Source organism: Lampetra fluviatilis, chromosome 2, assembly GCF_964198595.1.
Source record: "Lampetra fluviatilis chromosome 2, kcLamFluv1.1, whole genome shotgun sequence".
Taxonomy (NCBI): domain Eukaryota; kingdom Metazoa; phylum Chordata; class Hyperoartia; order Petromyzontiformes; family Petromyzontidae; genus Lampetra; species Lampetra fluviatilis.
This window is the reverse complement of record NC_136276.1, coordinates 15061451-15085722: the sequence shown is the minus strand read 5'-3', so window position 1 is coordinate 15085722 and position 24272 is coordinate 15061451. Positions and strand designations below refer to the sequence as shown.

At 42.9% G+C, this 24272-nt stretch overlaps 1 protein-coding gene across 5 annotated transcripts in view; it reads right to left on the bottom strand.

The window, feature by feature from the left end:
• The window catches only part of LOC144943408 (RNA-binding motif, single-stranded-interacting protein 3-like), a 148003-nt gene that overhangs the window by 92427 nt on the left and 31304 nt on the right, over window positions 1-24272 (bottom strand). The window lies entirely within an intron of this gene.

Below are 24272 nucleotides of genomic sequence, written 5' to 3'. Positions count from 1 at the left end.
GAATGAATGAATGGACGATTTAATGTGAAAGTCTTGAACATTAGATGCCACATATTTCAGGCCATATGAATTTCAGTGCAAATTCAATGTCACTTTCCTTTTTTGGCATCATTAAAGTAGCATAGAGCATGTAAATACAATATGTGTAACATTTGGCTCTTATTCGACAAGCCTATTTTTTTTAGTCACGCTTACTCTTGAGAGATTTATGGGACTGTTAAACTGGCCCACACAATAATGCGCAAGCTAAACAGGGCACAGCTACAAAAAACAAAATCAGTTTCACAGAGTCACTGTTTAAAACGAATGAATACCTGTTTCATCTTTGAGATGTGGCGAGGGATGACAAGAAACTTTAGTTTTTTTTGTGAACTACAATTGTGACTGATTTCTCACACTTGCAACCTCGTAAATATAGACAACATTGGCTACTCTTAATGTTGTGATTCACAGAAGTAATGGTTATGTTACCTCCCAAGTTATGTGATGTGCAGTGGAATAATGAAGACAATTAAAGTGTGTCAGTGATGGGATACTTATCAGATGTCACCACATTTTTGGCTCAGATTTTGAAACATTAATGACAAGAGCAAAGTGTAATACAACCATACTTTTTAGAGCCAACCCCTTATTATGAACACGATAACGCCACTGTGTTCACAGATCATTGCTCCTGTAAAAACAGCAATGCAGACAAAGGGCTCAATATGGAAACACAAACCCATTGAATGAAAGCTCATCTTCTTATAGAAATGGATGATTGGCTCTAACAAGTGTGTCAGGGCTCAGCTACCCATCACAACAGATCGTAAATTGAGACTCACCCAAGCAGGGCTCTGTAAATGCTTGGTCCTGTCAAGTGAGTGTGGAACTATTAACAAGAAAGGGCTCAGTGTCAAAACGGTTATTATGGGTAGATCATGAAAATGGTTATAATACTTAATCAAGTATCGTGGTAATTGATGATTTATGTTGAAAAATACTCGAGCTAATAATCATTAAATAACATTACATTTTATGTTAGGTGTGTAATTAAGCATTACATGCCTATCGTCAAGATTGTGATATCTTTTTTAACCCTGATGGAATAATTATTTTTATTACATGGTAATCATGTTGTGTTTTTTTCGTGAGCACTGTAATGTCTAAGTAGGTCTTCGAGATTGATTCAGTGATCAGTGACTCCTATTTAAATACACATATAATCAACAGCTTACCGACCCTGGTGTCCATAAGCCATATCCAAAACAAATCCACTCCCAAGCACGGATTGTCCACTGGTGCTCCATCTCCAAGCCCTTATAATTTGGGCAATAGGGATGCGAATGTGGTGATGCCCTTGGTAATACATCTCGTGGGCATGGATTTACTGCCACATTTTATGGCCTGTGAATTAGGGTCCTTTAAAAAAAATACACCCCGTCTGCTTCACAGTAGACTCTAAAGATCCCAGTGTCATTTGCAAGAGTAGGCCATTGTGTGCCGGCATCATGGTCCAAAGTTGCAATTTTTCTTTTTAAAATACCCACAATTTTCTCAATTGGGATTATACGTAGCAACCATTGCTGCCCTATTGCGAAAATCTTAAAGGAACCATCTGCAAAAGAGTTACGAGACTCAGTGAGGCTTTCCTGGGTAAATAAGTGTAATACTAATGTAAGAATGTATAATCATACAATGTGCACAGTGAAGGGGGAGGTAAGGGAATGACTGCCACGGAATGTTTTGGATGATGATCATAGGAATATACTTTCATTTTTTGCTCACATGCCAGGCCACATGACCCTTCACAACATTAACTCGACTCATAAAACAAAGCCCCCCAATGTCATTTCATAGCCTGACATTTATACAGCAAGACATGCATTTGAGAGAATGGTTAAGTAATTTTAAAACGGTGCTGCAAAAAATTAATAAACCACACAACCTTTTATTTCCCATGTAACAGCACATAAAGCGGGCCAGTATTAACTTCCATACATGCAGCAGCAAGGGCTGTAAATAATCTATAAATCCATATGCAATTAAAACAATGATCATTCAATGTCATCTTAAAACCCTCAGCTGTTGTAACCCTTAGCCACTCTTTGTGAATCATGGTTAACTCCAGCTGACCTATTGCACTCAGTATGGGAGCCAGAATGGGGCGCTTAGTCACAGGCCCTAAAGGAGGCTGACAAGAGGCAATTCCTAATCATGTGAACACAGCTTGTCCGTACTAGGGGATAAAACATTCTCAACCTTTTAAGACCAATCTCTTCGTGACTTTTTGCGTTAAATATATATTTTTGATAAACATGATGTCAGCATGGTCATATACTATGAATGGGTTAACTGTGAATATGCTTGTAAGGGCTTGAATTTAGTGACGTTCAAACAATTGGGACATGTAACCATTGTTTGTTTGTTACCTATCAAGATCAAGATGTCATCATGACCGAAGTCTTGGATGCCACCACATCTCGCCAACTTTTCTACCCCTCTGCCGGATCCTGCAGCTGCGGCACAGTAGACATGTGACCTCCCAGATCTTACCTGACAATATCCCACCATCTGGACTTAGGTCTTCTTCTGGATGTGCCATGTCCAAGCCCACTATTTACTTTTTGTAAATCGGACTTGCCCATGTAGTTGGTTGGCCTCTAAATTGACCATAAATCTGTTCCCAATGATCTTCGTGAACAATTTATATACGTGTAATACTAGGCCTATCAGTGTGTCATTATTTAAACCAGTTGTTCCTTTTGTTTACAAAGATAAGCGAGGAATCGTTCAACGATTGAGATCATTTCTATGCATACATTTAGAAAAATGCATTTGTTAATTTTGTTTCAACAGCTAGCTTCTTCAAGTGTGACATCTACAACCATTTCTTGTTAATTTGAAACAAACATGTGTTTCCTGGGTTGTGTGCATTTCACCATATACCATATTAGAAAACTGGTTTTGCTGGCTGGCTTCCTGCCTGGATTCAGTCCTGCCTGCCTGGCTGTCGCGCAAGTGTGTGGACGCGGCAGTAATGGAACCGCGCACATCTGCGTGATGATGTCACCCGCCTCCCACAGCATGGAGCTGGGTTCATGCGTGCTGATGTCACACGCCTTCTCTCACCCAAGATATGGATCCCACGCACGCAAATGCAGGAGGGGAGGGGGTTACGTCCATGGTATATGCAGAATTCTAGTTTATGATTAAAATTATTTATTGGACTGGGATAAAATTCCCTTAAAATTCCCTTAAAATCCACACTAATATTCTAATGTGGTCCTGGAAAAACGGCAGCAGCACGTAACCGATACAGTGAGGAAAAAAAGTATTTGATCCCCTGCCAACAAGGGTTTTGCTACCAATTACTAAGTCATGTTTTGCAGAGGGGTCAAATACTTATTTCCCTCATTAAAATGCAAATCAATTTATAACATTTTTGACATGCGTTTTTCTGGATTTTGTTGTTGTTATTCTGTCTCTCACTGTTCAAATAAACCTACCATTAAAATTATAGACTGATCATTTCTTTGTCAGTGGGCAAACGTACAAAATCAGCAGGGAATCAAATACTTTTTTCCCTCACTGTACATTTCAGACCAAAATAAAATAGAATACATTAATGAAAGAAATCAACAAAAATCAACAAGTGTTACAACATGATGAAAGAAATGTCAGAAATGTTTATAAACTAAAGTGCATGGAAGGAAGCCAAATGGGGCACTAGTGGGTACATTTTTAATCTTGTCGTAACGTGATCTTTAACCTTCGTTGTAAAGACATGAACTGACTCAATCAAGTCTCACACTGGGATTTCACCAGTCGCAGTTGGATGGTGCTCAGTAAACGAAAGCTGGATAGTTCCAGACAGAGCTGCCAGAGGGGGTCTTGCGTGTGCGAGACGCCGTCGAGCTAAGAGCCATGGAGGGCGGCGGGGGGGGGGAGACGTCAGGCGGGCCAGACATGAAGGCAATTTGCCATGAACACTTTCAGGGATATAACTTGCCCCTGGAATCAACCACGACTTTCCAAATTCACCCAGAGACTGCAAACATGAATGTTGCCTTTGGCACTGAAGATGCATAAATCCAACTACAATTTACTTTGCTGCTCAGTCATTGATCGGTGATTAATGTTGTGTCACCTTCACAGTAGTGATAACTTTAAAACTTCAATAACTTTCGTGAAAACTTTTGCTATCGAGATCTGCATTCAATTATTTTTTACGATGGTGTCCCCATCATGCATTGCAGTGCCTGCTTGCTCTCTAAGGGCTCCCAATTTGTGAGTTTCCAGTCATCGACCTTCTTTTTGCTGCTTGCATGCTCCTGTTTATTATGAAATATTAAATCACTTTTGTGTTGTCTTCTCTCATCTCGGTTCTCATTCCTTGTTTAGTTTTCCATTATCACCTCGTTGCATACCCCTTATTCTGTTCGCCACACTGTTTGGGGTTACAGAAGTTTGTTCTCGGCTTGCTTTATTACCTTTGCCCATGGGTAAACATAATATATACACATCATAAAAATAACATAACCACTAAACGTAACATGTACAGTACTTAGCAAAAGTAAATAAACTAATGAATGCGCTGCAAGATCCCGTGCTAAAGCATAGTTGGTGCTTGCTACATGCATGTACTGTAATTATTTCTTTACAGCACTGCAGGAGGGCAATGTTCAGCCGTGCATGGGAACAATGAATTAAGTGCAACACTCTTTTCAGGGGAAAAAAGATACTTTCAACAATGAATAATGCTTGGCCACAACATCAGCATAAGGTGGCCTACGCCTACAGAGCGTAATTAAAGATCCTGAAATATTTCAAGTGAATAGTACCACGTCTTTTCACGTGCGTTAGGAAGGTTACGGAGGGCACATTGAGCTGTTTCGGTTGATGTCACAAACACAACCGGCGTTTGGTTGTGGATATTTTAAGTAGTGGCTTTTGAGCTCGGAGTCAGCCACTTCCATTAAATCCACTATTTTTCTAGCCAAATCTAAAAATACGTTATTTTGGCTTAACTTCATGGATGTCTTCTTCGCGTTTAAAGTCTTGAAAGAGGATGAGCTCAATAGATATGAGTCTAGCTGTACACACATACTTTTCAGTGAATAAACAATGCAATTTTTTCATCTTCACATAACACTTTTTAACTTTCGCTGGGTGACATTGTAATGAATAACTTATTCGTTTATATATCAACATAATGGCTTGTTTGCGCTCAGCAGTAAAAGCACATTGTGGTCACACTTTATCTTACAATTAACACGAGTAATCTCATTTATCCCTATGCAACAGATACATGTACAATGCAAAACAACGTTATTACCATCTATTTTTACATATGTGGACTTGATGTTACATGTCTCTAAATTATTTTTCCATTACGTTTAAGACGTGGTCTCAGGTCGATTCCACTCTTACCACAAACAGTGGTGACCCCATGCTAAGCACAGTTGCCCTTGCGAGCTGCCCGGTTGCATATCTCCACACCGCTGCACCGATGCTTGTGGAACACTGTGTGCGCTGCGGGACATCAACTGGCTTTGGCAGACTTTCAAGGGTAACCCATTCCTCACTTGGCTTAACCGAGCTGCCTTCATCTTCTTGGTTCTATCGGTAAAGTCACGTAGAAGGGAAGTAATAAAATAATAAAAATAAAACATAATAAAACAATTCTCACGACGTTTCGGCCACAACGCAAGCAGCCGTCCTCAGGTGAAAACCAGGTCTGTCGAGGCGACAGCGTCTGAATGACGCAAGCAGGCGTCCTCAGGTCTGTCGAGGCGACATCGCCTCGACAGACCTGGTTTTCACCTGAGGACGGCTGCTTGCGTTGTGGCCGAAACGTCGTGAGAATTGTTTAATTATGTTTTATTTTTATTATTTTATTACTCCCCTTCTACGTGACTTTACCGAAAGAACCAAGAAGATGAATCCCTGCAGTCACGAAAGCTTTAACTGAGCTGCCTTCCACACATGGTGGGAGGCGAATTAAGATAGGGTGCTTCCCTCTCACTCTACCTCTCCATTTGCTCGGTTATTTTAAAGTTCGTAAGTGTACGTTTTTGTGAACAGTTTAGCTAAAGGCTACCAAGATATCACCAAATATATGTCACGGTGTAAAAACATATAATCGTGCTCCTCTCCAATAAGATCGGTACGAAATGAAAGGCAAACATTAAATAATATAGAAATACATGATATTGGACAAAATGCAGTAGTTTTTGTATAAATTTAACACAAATTAATAAACGTTTGATTTAAAACTAAAATATGTAATTTGCCAACTTCCCTTCAGCTTTAATGATGATCTGGCAGCTAAAGCATCGAATTGTTCCTTTCAAATAAAGGTGTTTCATTTAACAATTTACATTATCGTTCACGGTGCATTTCTAAGCGTACATAAGTATAGTTCTTCACAGTTAAGCTTGGATGAAATGTATTACCAAAAAGATGTACTCTAAAAACATAATTATAACAATATAATACAAAACCAGTGGGGTAGCGATGAGAGCTCATCTAAAGAGCAAACACTGTCAATCGTGCACACGCTGGCATTTGCTGCTGAGCAGCACACAGCCCATTCACAGGCAGCGTGGGCAAATTATAGCAAAAATCCGTTATTTTACATGAAGGTTACACAGTTCAAGTAAATTGAAACAGAAAAGGCTAAAAAGGAATAAATCTGTGATTTCCTGGTATTGCTTTAGGCTCATAGAAAGCATGCACGTAAGAATCCACGCCCCCCCCCACGATGCAATGCATTGTCACAATAATTATTTTGGCGCATTGTGATGCATATAGAATCCCCAGCAATTTCAACATTTCCATGAACCCACCAGGTTTCCACGCGCCAATTAACAGCCAAGGTTCATTCAACGTTGTACTTTGGTCGTGCGTACAATACAGCATTGAATTGCACCAATAGGCGGTGAATATGTGAGCGATGAATAATTGAGTCTGTGCAAGCTTTGAGGCATATATTGTGAGTGCAATGGAAAACCTCTGGGACCCACAAAGTCACTTGCCCTTTAATTTGATGGGAGAGCCCTGTGATAAGCTCTACAGAGGTGCACTGTGAGCTTCCACTAGTGAAGCTCTTCTCCCGGCAGGGGCATGAGCAAAGCTATTGGAAGGGCTGCACCTTTACCTAATATGTAAAATAAAAAAGTTTAGACTTTGTAATGACTCAATTTTACAAAGTAAAGTATTTCATCATGAGGATAAAAAAGTTAACAAATAACAATTATCATTAAAGGCAAGCTTACGTATTATTAATTACTTTAGTTATTTAGCTGTGTGTGATTGTCATCCCTTCTTGAAACTATGCCCCCAGCACATAACAGTCGACATTTGTGAATCATATTACATGGTCTGTAAGGTCTTCTTTATCGCATCATTACATGCATACTTTCACACCGCAGCCCAGCATTACCAAGGACAGTTGCGGCAATCAAAGTGTCTATCCCATTCAGACAGACCGAGTGACAAAGTATGCTGCATTACATAGATTTTGATTGACATGCACGCTTACATTGTAACATTGTTATTAAATTAACGAACTACTGGGTCTGGAAATTGCCACCTCGGTTATGTAACCTTTCCTGAGACCTTGGTGAAAACTGGAGGCCAGGGTGAAATTAGAAATGTTAAAATGATCAATTTGAGCGCAGTCCTGCATTTCAATGCTATATAACGTAACTAGATGTAAAATATGATCAGCAATTGTTAAATCCTTTATTACATAACAATAACGTATCGAATACAACGTTAGTAACAAGTCTCATCATCAGAGATTTTCGACTTGTGTGTTTTACCTCCATACAATATGTTCCACTCATTGGCTGCTACTCTGTTATTATTCGACACCATTGGTCATCATCTCGTGATGCGTTGTGCCACAAGCCCACTAACTTTTCTGAACAGTTTGAATTCTTTCATTAACCTGCGTTTGTTCTCTACTCCACGTGTTCCTCTTGTTGTCTCTAAATAATAATTCAAACCGTGCACCTACTCCATGCTTTTTGATGCACTCTTAATATTTTTTTCATATTTTTTGTTTTTCTTTAACTACCATGTTTCAGAAGCATACGCCATAGCAGTTAGCACACACCAATTAAAAAACAATATTCTTTTTAGGCACAGCGGTATGCTAGTTTTCATTATTCTCCAGTAAATATCATTTGGGAGCACCACGGTATTACCAACATATATTAACCATTTTTTAATAAGGTCATTTAAATTTTATATCATGAATTTAGAAATTTGCCTACAATTAATTGATATCCCAGTCGTGCTAATGGAGTGGAGGCATGCGGTAGAGGAGCATTCACGAGTAACTCCACACAGCTCGCAGTTATGGTCAAGTTAGGATTTTTTTATTTTTTAAAGGGGTGGCACTCCTTGGTCTGTCAAACATACCTTTCACCACAACTTCAAGATGCCACTGCCCCACACAAAAAAACACACTGGCATTAGTAAACATCCAATTTATTTACTGGTGCCATATTTACATCAACCAGGTCTCATTAAGCTGCATGCAGCCCGTATGTTTGTAAAACTTGTCGACGTACGGTGAGGGGGAAGGACAAGTACCTGGGGATAAAGTAAACCTCTTTTTGTAAAGTTATTGTACCATCAATGTGGAATATGCGGTTACTGTATTGGTAAAACATCCGAAAAACGTGACAGCATTTGCAAGCCTGTAGGTGCCTCAATGAAACAGACAAGGTGACCCATCAATGTGCAATTTTTTTAATAACTTTGCGTAATTTCCAGTTATTAATTAAGCCAAGCTATTTTTGTCTTCTATTTTGTGTGTAATGGTTGAGATTCTATTCCACACAAAAAATCCCACAGCCAATTAGTAGCCAGGGCATTACCAGCTAACACGTGAACCATAGTAATGTGACCTTCATCAGGAAAAAATACATCGATCGCATAGATTTTTAAGTGTTGCTTTTGTCTAGGTACTCAAGATTTCTACCACATTAAAAAAATATATTGGTCAGACATCCCAATGTGGGACCCTGCTGAAAAATAATTTGTGAACTCACCAAGCCTTTCCCGAATGAAGGAATCTCATCAAATACTTATTTTAAGCACAATTTTAGGCTGCGCCAAAACACACAGCAGATATAAAATTAAACAAGCACTGATGTGCATTGTCAGGACTTGGGATACTGTAATTATTGCACATTATCTATCTAGCAAGAAGTCAGCATGTGCTCAACGTTAACCTGCTCATCAGGTGATGACACCCAGTAATAATTATACTAAATATGTTCGTCTTATGTTTATGTTGCAAAAAATATCTTTACTGCCAGTTAAAAAAAACTGTGCTCTATACAATAAAACTCTTTCAACCAGCATGTATACAAGAAAATGAACTCGCATACCACACAAATATCAAAATGAAAAGTAGTTGCAAAGCACTGCTATAAAATACATCGGACATCAGAGGCAGAATTTTACTTAATATGCTGCCAATGGGTCTTTTTACATCCACCATGCTAAGCATTGCTTTGTGCTCCATAACATTGATGTATCAGATAACGAATGAGTGTCAAAAACAATCTCTTGTAATTTCTCAGCACAACTACTGGATGAGTTGATTTAATTGTAGGCCTTAAAGCTGTGTAGTTGCAGTGCAATCAAACAAATCAATTGCTGCGGGCAAGGCAATGAAAAAAGCTCAGAATACTTAATGTCTACTTGGCGGCGTTGATGTTGTAACCACACACAGGGAACACTGCAGACTGCCACTTTGATTGGCGTAACGCCCTGCAGATTTACCACACTGCATATCCCCTGACGAAGAAAGTGATACTTTTATTTTGAAGTGCTTTACAAGTGAGATATAAGTAACTTGCTTTCAAAGTTTGGAGACTTAAGAATCTGCGTTAATTCCAACCTGATACTTTCTATGAGTTGGGCTCAGGCAATATACATTCAAATGACAAGATACTGGTATCATGTAATGTTTATACAAATCACAAAGTAACCGTTTCTCGTGTAATAACTTAGTGACAAATTGCCAATTACATCACAAATGTAATGCCATTATATGTTAAAATTACATATCATTTGGATACTGCCCATCTCTTGACTATGTACAAAGCGATTCAATGATGCGATCTTCTAGAGTACTTTATAAAATAAAAACGATTGCAGTGATTTTGATAAACTTACCATAAACACATTGGTGTGAATTGGTACTGCTGAGTTTAAGTAGATTAACACAATAGGTAGAAGTTATGAAACATCAGTCTAGGTTAAGGGACACTGCACCACAAGGTCAAGCCAGTGATTAGTGACTCATTCTCATATATGAGAGTGAGGAATGAACTCTCGCGAACTACACAGCTGCCCTATAAGTATATTGTGGCAAATTTTTACGCTGATACCAGGACACAATAGCCTCCTCTTGCGAATCACGTCACAGGATCATTAGCGTCCACTGTGAAGCAAACGGCGAGTATAATGACGGTATTCTTAGGATTTTTCGGTAAAGTCACGTAGGTAAAAAATTAAAATTAATAAAAGTAAAATAAAAAATAAAAATAAAAAATCACGATGTTTCGGAGGCAATACAAGCTTCCGTCTTCCTCCGAAACGTCGTGATTTTTATTTTTTATTTTACTTTTATTAATTTTAATTTTTTACCTACGTGACTTTACCGAAAAAACCTAAGAATATGAATCCTTGCAGTCACAAAAGCTTCAAATCTAGAATATAATGACGGTTATTACACATGCAGTAATAATAACCGGGGGCAGGCTGTACGATTCGAACCGTGATCCTCTGCAACAAGCGGTGAACGCGCAACCGCTGGGCCGTGGCACCACCCAATGGATGGAAGCGCTGGTGAGAGTGGCGGCCACAGGAGAGAAGAAGCCCGAGAGGTTGACCAGCACAGGGATGGAGGAGCGATGAGACTGTGTCATGTGACAAATTGCACTGGCATGGGGGAGGCCTTTATCCAGCAGTAGATGTACGTACGTTGAACTTCTGTGCTAAATCGGAGGTGCTGATGATGAATGTAATGCACCAAGTCAGCTGAATACTGGGTAGTTATTAGATACAAGGGCAAAGAATATGATTGAAGACGTAAAAAACAACCACAGACACCAAGAAATAGGTTATGCTTGCAGACTACACATCGAAGCAAATACTGTTTAGCTAAACATACTTATACAGAAACACATAAACACAAGTAGAAATTTGAATTAATGTCAACCTGGCACATCATTATACCTCTGCACTTACACTAACGTCTTTTTTCCAAATGAAGTGGTTTTGAATATTAAAAGCAAATATAATTAAAAAATCACTTATATTATCGAAGGTGTAACTGTGACCTTCGGACAAGGTGTTAAATATACCCTGCTTTATTTTATTATCTTTTTTTAAAATACATACATTCTCGGAAATATTCAAAGTAGACATGTGTGCAATATGTTATGGAAAGCTCATGCATATTCACACAGCATGCAGTAGCATGCCGCTAACTCAAGTAAATTTCAAAGTGCCGGGCAAATGAAAGTCAGGGTCGTAGAAAGCAGGTTCCATAATCATGGCTACAGGAGGAATGTATCGGAGGAGGTGGGAGGGGTTGTGTCTAACACAGCATGTCTTCTTACAAAGGTCATCGACTAATGTAAAATCTGTTAACTCTTCACTTCACTTATCGCCATCGTCACGCTCATTATGTGACAACCTAACAGGCCTTCTAGTTTAGCGCCATAAAATGTTTACTATATTTCATCATTAAATAGGGGGGGGGGGAGTAGGGAATCAAAGTCTGACGACGAACGACAAATGCTTATCATTTAACGTGAGAGTAAACAATGTTTTAAAGGTGGTTTTCTGTCTTTTTAAGATAAGCAATTTGTATAAAGGAAAGGATTTTCGAAACTGATATATTTATTTATCAATTATTAAAAGCTGATTACACATTCTGTGTAGAGAGAGAAATGTACATTTTCTTTCCTTTAATTTTCCTAAAGTACAAGACAACATATACTGTATATGGATCTTTATTTATAAAGCATACATGTGTAATGACAGGGTGACACCTGCTGGCCTGGAAAGGGAATCACGGGTACCGGCACAGTTAAGGAGGTGTATCTGGGGCAAAAGTAACAGGTGACCGAGCCGAGATACTCCGGGAACCTGCTCGAAAGTTCCACAAGAGGGCGTGGCTGGAGGCGGGGCCTAGCCACGCCTGGGGGGATATAAGGGGGAGCGGACCCGGGGCTCGTGTGTGGGGTCCTGGGTCCTGGCTGCGTCGCTGCTCGCCGACATCTCTCTCCGTCGTCTGGCCACGTAGAAGATCTCCTGCGTGGTTTCTATCGCCGTCATCATCACGCTGCCAGCCAGCGGCGTGGCTGAGTGAGGGCGATGGGAGCACATCGAGTGATCGGCTGTGTGTGTAGCCAGTAGAGGTGTTAATACCTAGAGTTATACTCGGTGTGAGGAAGAACAAGTGTTAGCCTGTGTTGTGCCCAGTGTGAGTAATAAAGAAGAAGTCGCTCATTACACATGCTTGAATGCAAATGAACACTGTAATCTTCATTGTTTTGGCCAGTAAGCATTCATCGAGAAATGTATGTAATCTGAAACACAGCTATTCATGTTTACGTAGTAAATACATAGCCTAAAATAGCACTGAAAATCTACGTTATTTTGTACTTGTTTTTATTTCATGGCAGTTTATCCTAAATAAATTACTAAATGGCTTCAGTTATTTGACCTTGAATCCTAAAGCTTAACACAGTATTTGTGAAGCAATAATATTTTATGCCAATGTAAGGGATGTCAGGGGAAGGATTCCCACCAAAAGGAGGGGGGCAGTGGGACGGTGATGAACCCCCTGCAACCTTGTGTCGGCTCTCCTTTACATCTGGTGGCAGTGGTAGGATCGACAATGGCTACAAGGAAGAACCTCCGTGGAGCCAACAGAAGAGCCAACAGAAGAGGAAGCAGGGTCCGGGGATCCCCGACGTCCAGGACAACAAGGGGGCCTGCTACCAGGAGCAGCAGCAGGGGGCCCGCACCCCATGGAGGACCCCATGGAGGACCGCATGGCCCACGTGGAGAGGGCGCTCCAGGAGCTACTGCCTTGGCTCCCTATGGGGGGCCCGCCCGTGCCGGGACCCCCTCTCTCACTCGTAATACGGGAGGTACCACGAGACCCGGCGGCCGACCAGCCAGCCAGCCGGGCACGAGCCGCAACCAGCCCCGTCACGCAAGACGCCTCCGCCGCTCCCGCCAAAGCCGCCAGGGCTAAACACCCAACAGGGGGAGCAGGTGGCAGGACGGGCGCGCCGGCTTGGGCCCGTCGAAAAATGTGCGGCCAAGGGAGGTGATTGGGAGGCGTTCATCCGCCGATTCGAGGCTGCCTTCCACGCTCTCGAATGGTCAGATGAAGAGGCGCTACGAGCGCTGCCATCCGTTCTGGACGACGATGCGCTTTCCACTCAAGAACCTCGTGGTCGAGCACCTCGTCGCCTACGCTTGCCGCGCCGGCATCGTAATGCCGGTGGTGACGCCGGATGAACGTACCTCGCTGTGGGCCGCCTGGATCATACAAGCCCATGAACAGGTGATGGGCCGGGCGCTACCTGTGGGCCAGGTGGCTGGCGTGGCGGGGGGGAGCAGCCGGGCCGTTATCGCGGTGCTACCAGGGCCAGCGACGCCAATCGCCGGACCTGCACTGTCGCCGCATGCTGTCTACGTGGCAGCTGGGAACGGACCTCCAGCATCTGAGCCGGAGCAATCGCTGCGGGAAGTCTACGCGGCGATCCGGGGGCTGGTGGAGCAGAGAGACTACCGCCGGTTCGTACCCAACTTTGCAACCATTGCGAAGCCCTTACACGTGTTGATGGCAAAGAACCAGAGGTTTTATTGGGGACCCCTGGAGGAGGAGGCATTCCAGCAGTTGTGCTCGTGTCTGACAGATGCACCACCATTGGCCTTTCCGGATTTCGGCCTCCCCTTCATCCTACACACGGACGTCAACGATGTCGGCATCGGCAGCATCTTGTCACATATCCAGCAGGGTCGGGAGGTGGTTATCGCCTGTCATCAGCGGAGCAGAGGTACTGTGTCACATGTAGGGTGCTCTTGGCGGTCGTCCACTTCGTGCAGCAATTTCGACCCTACCTGTATGATCGCAAATTTATCGTCCGCACTGACCACGCGGCCTTGCAGTATTCGCTTCGTATCGACCTGCCTTCGGGCCAGCTGGCCAGGTGGATAGAGCACCTGCAAGAGTACAGGTACCAGGTGGTGCTTCGCAAGGGGACAAGACATACCAACGTGGACGCATTGTCCCGGCTGGCGCCCCAGGGCCCTTGTGCATGCACCACAGGCGCGGCATGCTGCAAAGAGACAATGCCGAAGGGAATGGTTATCGCTCCCGTAAACACGGCAGAGGGCGCACAGGGTGAGGTCCAGCTGACCAACCACAACCTGGGGCTAACCTCGGATTGGAGACGTCTACAGCAGGAGACCCCCCTGCGAGTGCTACGCGCCTCAGCGGGGGTAGGGGGGGAGGAGTATGTCATATGAGAGGACCTCCTCATGCGATTGGACACGGCGGGATGCCAGCGATGCCTGGTGGTTCCGGAGTCGCTGCATTGACAATTGGTCATGGACGTTCACTGCCGCCAGCTGATACACCTGGCTGGGCAGAAGACACTGTCCACATTACAGGGTCGGTACTTCTGACGTGCACCGATGGGTCGCAACCTGCGTCGAATGCGCGCCGGAAGGCACCATCCCGGGTAACCCGGGCGCACCTGCAGCCTATCATGGTGACCAGGGTCAACGAATTAGTCGCGTTGGACATCCTGGGACCGCTGCCGGTCACGCCACGGGGAAATAAATACCTGTTGGTTGGAGTCAAGTACTGCACGAGGTGGCCGATGGCGTGGGCCCTCCTGGATCAAACGGCACAGACCATTGCCGATGCCTTCATGGGGAGCTATGTTCTTGATAAGGGGGCACCGAAGTGGTTGCTCATGGATCAAGGCAGGAATTTCTCCTCACAGCTACTAAAGGACGTTTGCTCTATCCTGGGCACTAAAAAGGTCCGAACATCTCCGTATCATCCCCAGACCGATGGGAAGGTGGAGCGGCTTAACTGCACCAGAGCGGCCATGCTGTACGAAGTGGTGGATGAGAACCACTCTGATTGGGAACTCCACATCCCATCGGTCTTTGCGGCGTACAGGGTGACCCCGCAAGCAGCGACAGGGTTCTCGCCATTTGTCCTGATGTACGGACGAGATCCCATCCTGCCTATTGAGGTACAGCTGACTGACATTCCCGCGAGAGCCGACGCATGGCCAAAGGCACTAAAGACCTCCCTCATTTATTTGAGGGAGGCTCACCAAGCAGCCGAGGCCGCATCGGCCACCAGCCAAGGGAGCAATGTATGGATATGGGAGAGGACAGCGACAGCCAAGCCCTTCAAAGTCGGGGACCAGGCATGACTACACTATCCTCAGGTGCCGGTCGGCCTCTCACCAAAACTGCACCGACCCTGGAAAGGGCCGGTCAAGGTCGTTAAAGCACTCCGACCTCAGTACGTACAGGTCCAACTGGCTAAGCGACAATGGTTTGCGCACCCCACCCGCCTTAAGCCATACATCTCTCCACCTCCATCACCGCAATCGTCATCGCCATCGTCATCACCCCTACCTGGGCCAAGGTCGCCAGCCACCACTCGCCGACCTGCAGGAGGTTCGGTGCCCTGTGTTCCCTTGTCACCTACAGCGCCCCATGTGAGGCCTGACGGAAAGGCGGCATGACCGGGGGTCGCAGGGGCTGGAGAGACAGCAGCACCGGACAAGGCGACACCGGCGCCACTGAACCGGGGACCGCGACCAGAGGGCCTCCGACGGAGGGAGCCGCCGCGGTCATCTGCAGCCTGTGGATACCCGGGCTGTTACAGGGCTCTGGCTGGAGACTGAAATGGTTGATGTATGGTTGTGGGGGGTTAAGGGCTGTTGTAACTGTAAGTGGGGGGGGGCTCATGGGGAGACTGAAATGGTCGATGAGGTAGGCAGAATTGAGGACTTTTATCCGGTGGGGGGGGGGGTGTTGTAAGGGATGTCAGGGGAAGGATTCCCACCAAAAGGAGGGGGACAGTGGGACGGTGACAGTGGAAGGGGGAGGAGCAGGTGAGGAGAGATAAGAAAGAGGACTGGCTGGGGACGGGTGCGGACTGGGGGAAGCAATAAAAGACGAACCCCCTGTAACCTTGTGTTGGCTCTCCTTTACACCTATAACCAAATAAGGCAATTTGACCTCAGATCTTGGGTAGTGCTTGGATGGGCGACCACACAGCACAAACAGGTTGTCATCATAGGGCTTGTGGGGCCTTACTTGGTGGGCGGTAAAGCAACATCTATTCTCGCACTGTGTTGTGCTTCCATGCTCCCTGCCTTCACCAACCTGCACTGAACGTGGGAAAGTATGGTCACCTCCACCCCCACAGATTATATGGCATAGGGAGGCCCTCATCTAGCAGTGTATTGGATAAATAACTGGACATGCACTGTTTCATGGCTGAATACGGATTAAATTTGATGCCTGAACCTGAAGAAATGCATTTACCCCAGGCAAGCAAAACCTATTTGACTTTCTTCAGGATAGCATCTCAGGATAGCATCTCAAGCTATTAGGGTTTGACACTCCATCAAATGTCCTTTCAATTACTTTTAAATGTTTACTTTTTAGACCATGATAAACAATGCGAATAGTATATTTTTCTCTGCTTGCATTTATGTATATATGCATAAACTGTATATAATTATCACGAAAGCCCTTTTTCAGAGGTCATGATAAATTTGTTTCATTTTTGCTAATTAGTTCTGGTTTGATTGTAATTGTATTCAAGGGAGTAGTGCCCACTTCATGATCACAGAAAGTCTTTCTTTCTGCATGCGATTAATAATCATCATCTGCCATGTTCAATCCACTCCTGGATGAAGGCCATATAACTTGTAGAGCCTTTGCAGTCTCTAGCATATTATACACCAATAAAAGCTGCTGTCCTCAATGAAAGTGCTTTCAATTTGATGAACAACAGAAATTGGCTGCCAGGTTATGTTGGAAGGCTGTAATTAGCGGAGATGGAGCAGTAGTAGTAATGATAATATTGCTGAGAAATTAATTCCCCCAGGCCACTGGTCTCGAGGTAGTGGTGTGAGCAGTGGGGTTTTGCATACATATGCAACACTTAATGTGGGTGGCAATTAAAACACAGTTGCTACCACATTTGTGAGGCATGTACATTGATTAACCACTTCATTACACATTCCAGCAGTATTGTTTAGCACTGGTATAATACAGCCTAATCTGTGCAAACACACAGTGTGGTAACTTGTGCTATACACGAAGTCAATTGCAATTAAATAAGTATATTTTATTCAATTAAAGTGCAGCAGATCATAAAGTATATATACACCATCACATTTAAGCCTCAACATTGAAGGTAAAACAACTATGCATAATGCATTTGTGTATACTAACACAAACAAGCATTTATATAGTACACACCAGGTGAGTGTGCCTTGAAATGGTTATATTATTCACCATTTTTCTCAATAAAAAATAATCATTTGTAATTTGCAGCACATAACTGCATTGTAATCTGCATTATCATTCACACTAATTAAGCCTCCTTTGAACATCCTGGTTATGCCATATGTTCACCTATGATTGTACAGTAAATCCCAAAAGTACTTGCAAGTTAATAAAATACCTTTACAAAATTACGGCGTTTAGAATAAATACTGCATGCACACTATATGCAGTGCTGTACTGGGAACTAAACAAAACACCACCACAACACTTGCATCATGTAATTGGCCCTTTCAGTTGAGGTTTCCAATAAAGGGCCACAATATTAGCTGAGAGAATTTAAAAAAAATATTTGCAGTTTATTTTTACTTAAAATATATTTGGACCACGAGGAAATGCAATGAAAGGTAAAGAAGTCGTCACACTGAAGAATATGAAATTACTTATGCTAATTATACAAGAGCAACGGACCGTCCATTTACTATCGAGCTGTCCTTTTGCTCAAATGAATTTTTTTTTAGATTCCACTTCAAAGATTTGTCTTTTGGCTAACGTAGTAATATCCTACTTTAATTTAAATTCGGTATTCGTCATACTGGCTTCCGACGCATCTTCTCACATTACGGATGCCGTGACAATACTTGCAAATGAACTTCATCGTGTACGAGTTTAATTAAAAGTAAAAATATATTACGTAATTGGTTTCTCCCTGATCTACGAGTTCCTCTCCAAGCTTCTTTGTGCACTTTTCAATGTCCATGTCTCTGATCCATGTCACATCAGGTCATATAAACTGATTGAAAACGTGATAATTGGTTTTTTGACCCTCTTATCTGGCAAAAAAACTGACACTTTTTTTACAAGGAGTCATGTTTGCATTTACCACAATACCTGCGGTCGGAATGTAAACTAAAAACACAACTCAGATAATGCATGCACTGTCCTTGAAATTGATTGGTCCACACCCGAGACAGCTTTCTTAGAGCCTAGTCTCACATGGTGCGCCTTTTGGCGTCATCTGGTCCAACACCATGTGAGACTAGGCTCTAAGAAAAGCTGTCAATTTCAAGGACAGTGCATACATTATCAGAGTTGTGTTTTTTGTTTGCATTCCGACCGCAGGTATTGTGATCAATGCAAACATGACTCCTTGTAAAAAAAGGTGTCAGGTTTGTTGCCAGATAAAAGGATAAAAAACCAATTATAATATTATGGTACTTTCATTCAAAAGAATTCACGTTCAAAGAGTACAGTACTTCAATAGTATTACAAGACAGGGGCTGTTAACTACGAGTGTTAGATATATGCAGTATTTTTATCCTAAAACAACTATGTTCATGAACATTGCAGTATTAATGCAATTCCATCACAACGTTGTATTTAATCAGAAACTCGTTAATATATTAAAATTAGTACTCATTGTTAAAGTTGGAGAATAAAATCCCCAAAAAATCATTTATGACAAAAGCTTTTCTTAAAACAACAAGGACCAATACCGAAAGCAGTGGCAAATGGTTTAACCTAAGATGATGGGAATTTGCTGATTAATGTCCCACTAGGAGGGTTTTTAATCCCTCTACTAAATTACCCCCTTTGTGCTGAGCGGTACTTCTAGGCATTTAATGGGTTGCCACATCACAGGAAAAGTAAGTGCTAAAAAATGACAAGGACACCTAAAAGGACATTTCATATCAAAAATTGTTCAAGTTAAAACTTTTACTCTCACACATCTGACATTTCATTTCACTGCAGAATTGAAATGAGTCATCGCAGCTCTCTTGGAAAATCCCCAACCAATAGCATCCCCATTTGTCGCACGAGATAACGTTGCTGGCAGGACCTCACACTTGGCATGTGTTCACGCATACGTGCAATGGCAGAGATCCCATAAAATCACGATCTTTACAAAAGTAATGGATTGAAAATGTTTGCCAAAGATAGACACGTAAACATAACTCGCTTTTTAGGATAAGTTCAGCCTGGATTGGGTGTGGAGCAGTGGCACAGTCGTTCGTGCACTGTCCTTTGAAGGCAGTTACCCGAGTTCTTGGCTAGTTATTGTCAGTGGCGAGTTGTCTGAAACGGTCCTGGGCCTCTCCCTCCTTCACCAACCCACACTGACCACCTTGGTGCAGTATGGTGAAAACAACTCGAGTGACTGACAAAATGGAGAGTCCTTCATCCAGTGGAAGGATTGTAAATCATCTTCCTGTTATTACAATTTCAGTAAAACAAATGTTAATGGACTGCAACTCTCCTGTGCTTTCACACCGATAACACAATAATGCACGGACATCTGTGCAATGAGCAGACGTAATAGTGAACGCAAAGCAGTCCGTATGTTGAACTTCTTTCACACCGTATGTACTCAACCATGCTAATCGGAGGTGTAGTGTTGAGTCTATCGGCAGTGTTGAGTCTATGGGCAGTGTTGCGTCTATGGGCAGTACGTATGGTATGTTGAACTATTTTGCACCATACGTAGTCAACCGTGCTAATCGGATTGATGATCGAGCACTCACTCATTCACTCCAACCCTTCGCTCATTCACGAGCAGCCTGTGGCTTCCTTGTCACTCTTCTACTGCTGCTACCATGGGTTACGATTACCGTGAACTTCACTCATCGATTCCTCTACCTATGTTGAGGACTTGGTCTACCAGACTGACAGTTTCGTCCGATCCACACTGTGTCCAATTACCACACTGCAAGTCAAAACTCTTCTATTTATGCTATGAGACCTCCTTTACCAGTGACAAAATATAGTAGTAGGGTTTTACCCTTTCAACTGGTACAAAACTGACACCTTTATACAAGGTACGCCTTTTGGCGTCATCTGGTCCAACACCAATGGAGACTAGGCTCTAAGAAAAGCTGTCTCGGGTGTGGACCAATCAACTTCAAGGACAGTGCATATCATTATCAGAGTTGTTTCTTTTTGTTTGCATTTGACTGCTTGTGTTGTGGTTATTGCAAACATGATCCCTTGTATAATGGTGTCAGTTTTGTACCAGTTGAAAGGGTAAAAACCTACTACTATACTCTTCTATTTATGCTTCTTCCCTCACACTGCTGTACTTTGGAATTCCCCTTGCTCAATTCAAGACATGTGGTTACTGTGACCTCTTTAAACTTTGATAACACTGTTTGTTGCTGGCCGTTTAACATTTTGTACCTATGCTCAGCACAATTTTGTAAACATAACTATGGGCAACATTTTGTGGGTTCTATTTATTTATTTATGATGGACCCACTTATCCCTGTGGGCAATCAGGGTCCACGTTTGGGTTCGTTAGCCGTAACTTTTTTCGTAATGAAATTATTGTTTTCTCCAAAAAGACCCCATTCTGCTCTTTTGTTTTATTTTTTTATTCGAGGCCACCTTAAATAGCTACTCTAGATATAATGATATGTTGTGCTTTAGATACGAGTTCCTCAGACAATTATTTTATTTAGTTGAGAAAAGTGAGGTTGTAGACCATGACTCAAACAGTGTTCATTTTCAGCCACACTTTTCAGCCTTTGTATTTGGGTTCTTCTATAATTTCCTGTAATGCATTGCCATTTGTTGTTCTACTGCGATGATGTGGTTATCAGAACATCTGATATGGTTAATACTTTTTAAAAAAATTGGTTTATTATATTTCAGTTGAAGCCCAATACAGTGCACAAACCATGACGTCAGGAGGATAGGGGGGAGATTGGGCTTTCAATGTGGTGAATACTTTTACTAGTTATATTTAAGTCTTTGTTTCTCCCATCTTTTTTTTGGAAAGTATCATCTCGTGTCACCGTGAATTGCCTTGCTGAGAGCACATCTCATTTGCCTGACTCCTCTGATAACTATTTCTTAACTTTCTACATGCAATTTCATTTCAGCTGTTCCATCTTTATAAATGGCTTCAAACGAAAAGCCAAGTACCAATGAGCCTAAATAATAACTTCTTCAATCACGCGTATCACCCGCTGAGAGACATACGGATCGGCAAACATGCACGGTTACAAAGAACACGGAGCAAGAGCTAACACGTCTGCATTGCATGGATAAATGCACATTAGGAATTACACTAAAATGACATAAACAAGGAAACAGAGATCAGAAAAAGAATGTAGCTTGTTCAAGTAAAGTATAAGCAATGTAGATTAGTTGTATTGTGAAGAAAGTGGGATCGGGCAAAAAAGGTTGACAGCCGATCCGATGTATGAGGCTGGTGATGGAGTGGCAGAAACACGTTCCTTCGGAGTGGGCAGGTAGGAACTTGGTTGGACAGTGCATTCGTGCACGACAGAAAGCTTGCGGTCACGTGACGCACTTCAACCAATCCGGGAGCGTACTACATGTTTGGGAGGGGCTATGCACGACAGACAAATAATCCCTGGTGGGCAGTGTGGAACTGTTGTTCCTACCTGTAAAAGGAGGTCATAGACCTGAGAGGACCGGCCACCAGAGGTCGCAAACGGGTTTTGATTCCTTACACGTACCCGGCCGCACCAGGGTCGCAAACGGGTACCCGTACCCGTACCCGGCCGTATCTGTATCCTACCCGTACCCGGCCGGGTACGGGTAGGGTACGGGTATCGGGTACCTGATTGCGACCTCTGGGATGAAGCCATGTTGCAGGCGCGGGTGGGTTGATTCTAGGAACTTGAATTGTGAGAAGAGACAAGACGTTGGGAAATGAGTGACAAACAGTTACTCACCAGTGACTCACGGTCTACCCGTACCCGTACCCGGCCGCACCAGGGTCGCAAACGGCTACCCGTACCCGTACCCGGCCAGGTATGGGTAGCCGGGTATCGGGTAGGGTACGGGTATCGGGTACCTGATTGCGACCTCTGGGATGAAGCCATGTTGCAGGTGCGGGTGGGTTGATTCTAGGAACTTGAATTGTGAGAAGAGACAAGACGTTGGGAAATGAGTGACAAACAGTTACTCACCAGTGACTCATGGTCTACCCGTAACCGTACCCGGCCGCACCAGGGTCGCAAACGGCTACCCGTACCCGGCCGGGTACGGGTAGCCGGGTATCGGGTAGGGTACGGGTATCGGGTACCCGGTTGCGACCTCTGGCAGCCACTGCAGTGATAAAGCGACGATACGAGCTCGAGTGCAGGACGGAGATGGATTGATAAACCCCTCCCCTCCCTCCCCCCTTAACTGGTACTTAAGAGCTTACATCTTGAATCCCTCCCCACTTGATGCAGCAAATCTGGCTGTGACGGTCCCACCTGATGACGGAGACTTGTGTTGCCTCCGAAACGTCGTGATTTTTATTGTTTTATTTTTATTAATTTTAATTTCATTTTTTACCTACGTGACTTTACCGAAATAACTAAGAGTATGAATCCTTGCAGTCACGAAAGCTTCAAATCTAGAATGGATTGTGGCATCGCAGCTCTGTGAGGGATAACTCTGGTCAACACACTTTTTTTGGCATAAGGTATTCCAACGGTTTTGAGGTAATTTTGGGGTGCTGATTCCAAATCTGGCATCAGTTTTTGGGTATCACATCAGGTTTTTGAGATATCAAATATTGCATTTTCAATAAAAACTCCAGAAGAAAAATATTAAATGAATGTGGATATCTACATAAAATGATATTATAAACACACTATCCTAAAAATACAGCACCACATTTTAACACTAAAGCAGTCACTGACTCGCAACAACTTGCAATCATAAGTGACAGAGTTAATTTCGGGTAAAATCAATGAAAATGGGGTATGCCGATAGCATAAAAATGAGATGTGATAGAGCAAATCTGAGATCAGATTTGGAATCAGCACCCTGAAATTAGTCTAAAACAGCTGCAAAAGTCCAGGCCAGATTTTTTTTTGTTGACCAGTGTAATGACAATGTGCTGAGCTGTGCCTTTATCGAGCAGTGGATAGATAGCTAGTTGATAATGATGTGCAAGGTAGCTTAAAGGCGTTACATTTTCAGCAGCAACTGTGACTGGGATTCTCTTACAGAAAACACTTAGTGAGATCATAGTGATGTGGCAGATGGCACAGCACACAATCGAGGATATGCCATCAGGGCTGCTTACTGCTGTGTTGGTGATATACATGTTTGATTAGAGTGGTCGAATTTATGGTTCAGATGGCACCGATTCAAGTTGCATAATGAACACAGTTGTATGGCACTGGGAGGGTGTTTTCCCAGATATTAACAAATAAATATCAAGATCCCTTTTATATATTTTGTAAAAGCGCATTGAAACATTGAAAAGTCTCTCAAAATCTGAGAACTGAAACCATTTATATTTGGAAACGTTTTGGATTCGTACGGTAGTAAGAACAGCATAAGAGGAAATGGGCTGGGATTACAGTAAGCAAGATGGGTGATGAACCAGAGGTGATGACAAAATTACGGGGTTTTCTAGTTGGATTGAGTTAATCTCCGAAACAAGTTGGTCCTTAGAAACAAATACTAATCAACACAGTTCTGGTTATATTGTGCAATACAATGTGCAGTTTTATGAAATAATAAACAGATATGCATTTACATTTATGAATACTCCACTTTATTTTGAGTTAGGCCACATTAATTAACGATCAATTATTAGTGGCAATATTGTTGAGTAACAAAAATTTACATGTTAAGTTAACACATGCACATTGTTTATCACACATCATCATTGTGCCTGGGTAACAGCTATCAAAGCCAATGTTGATGTCAGCTTT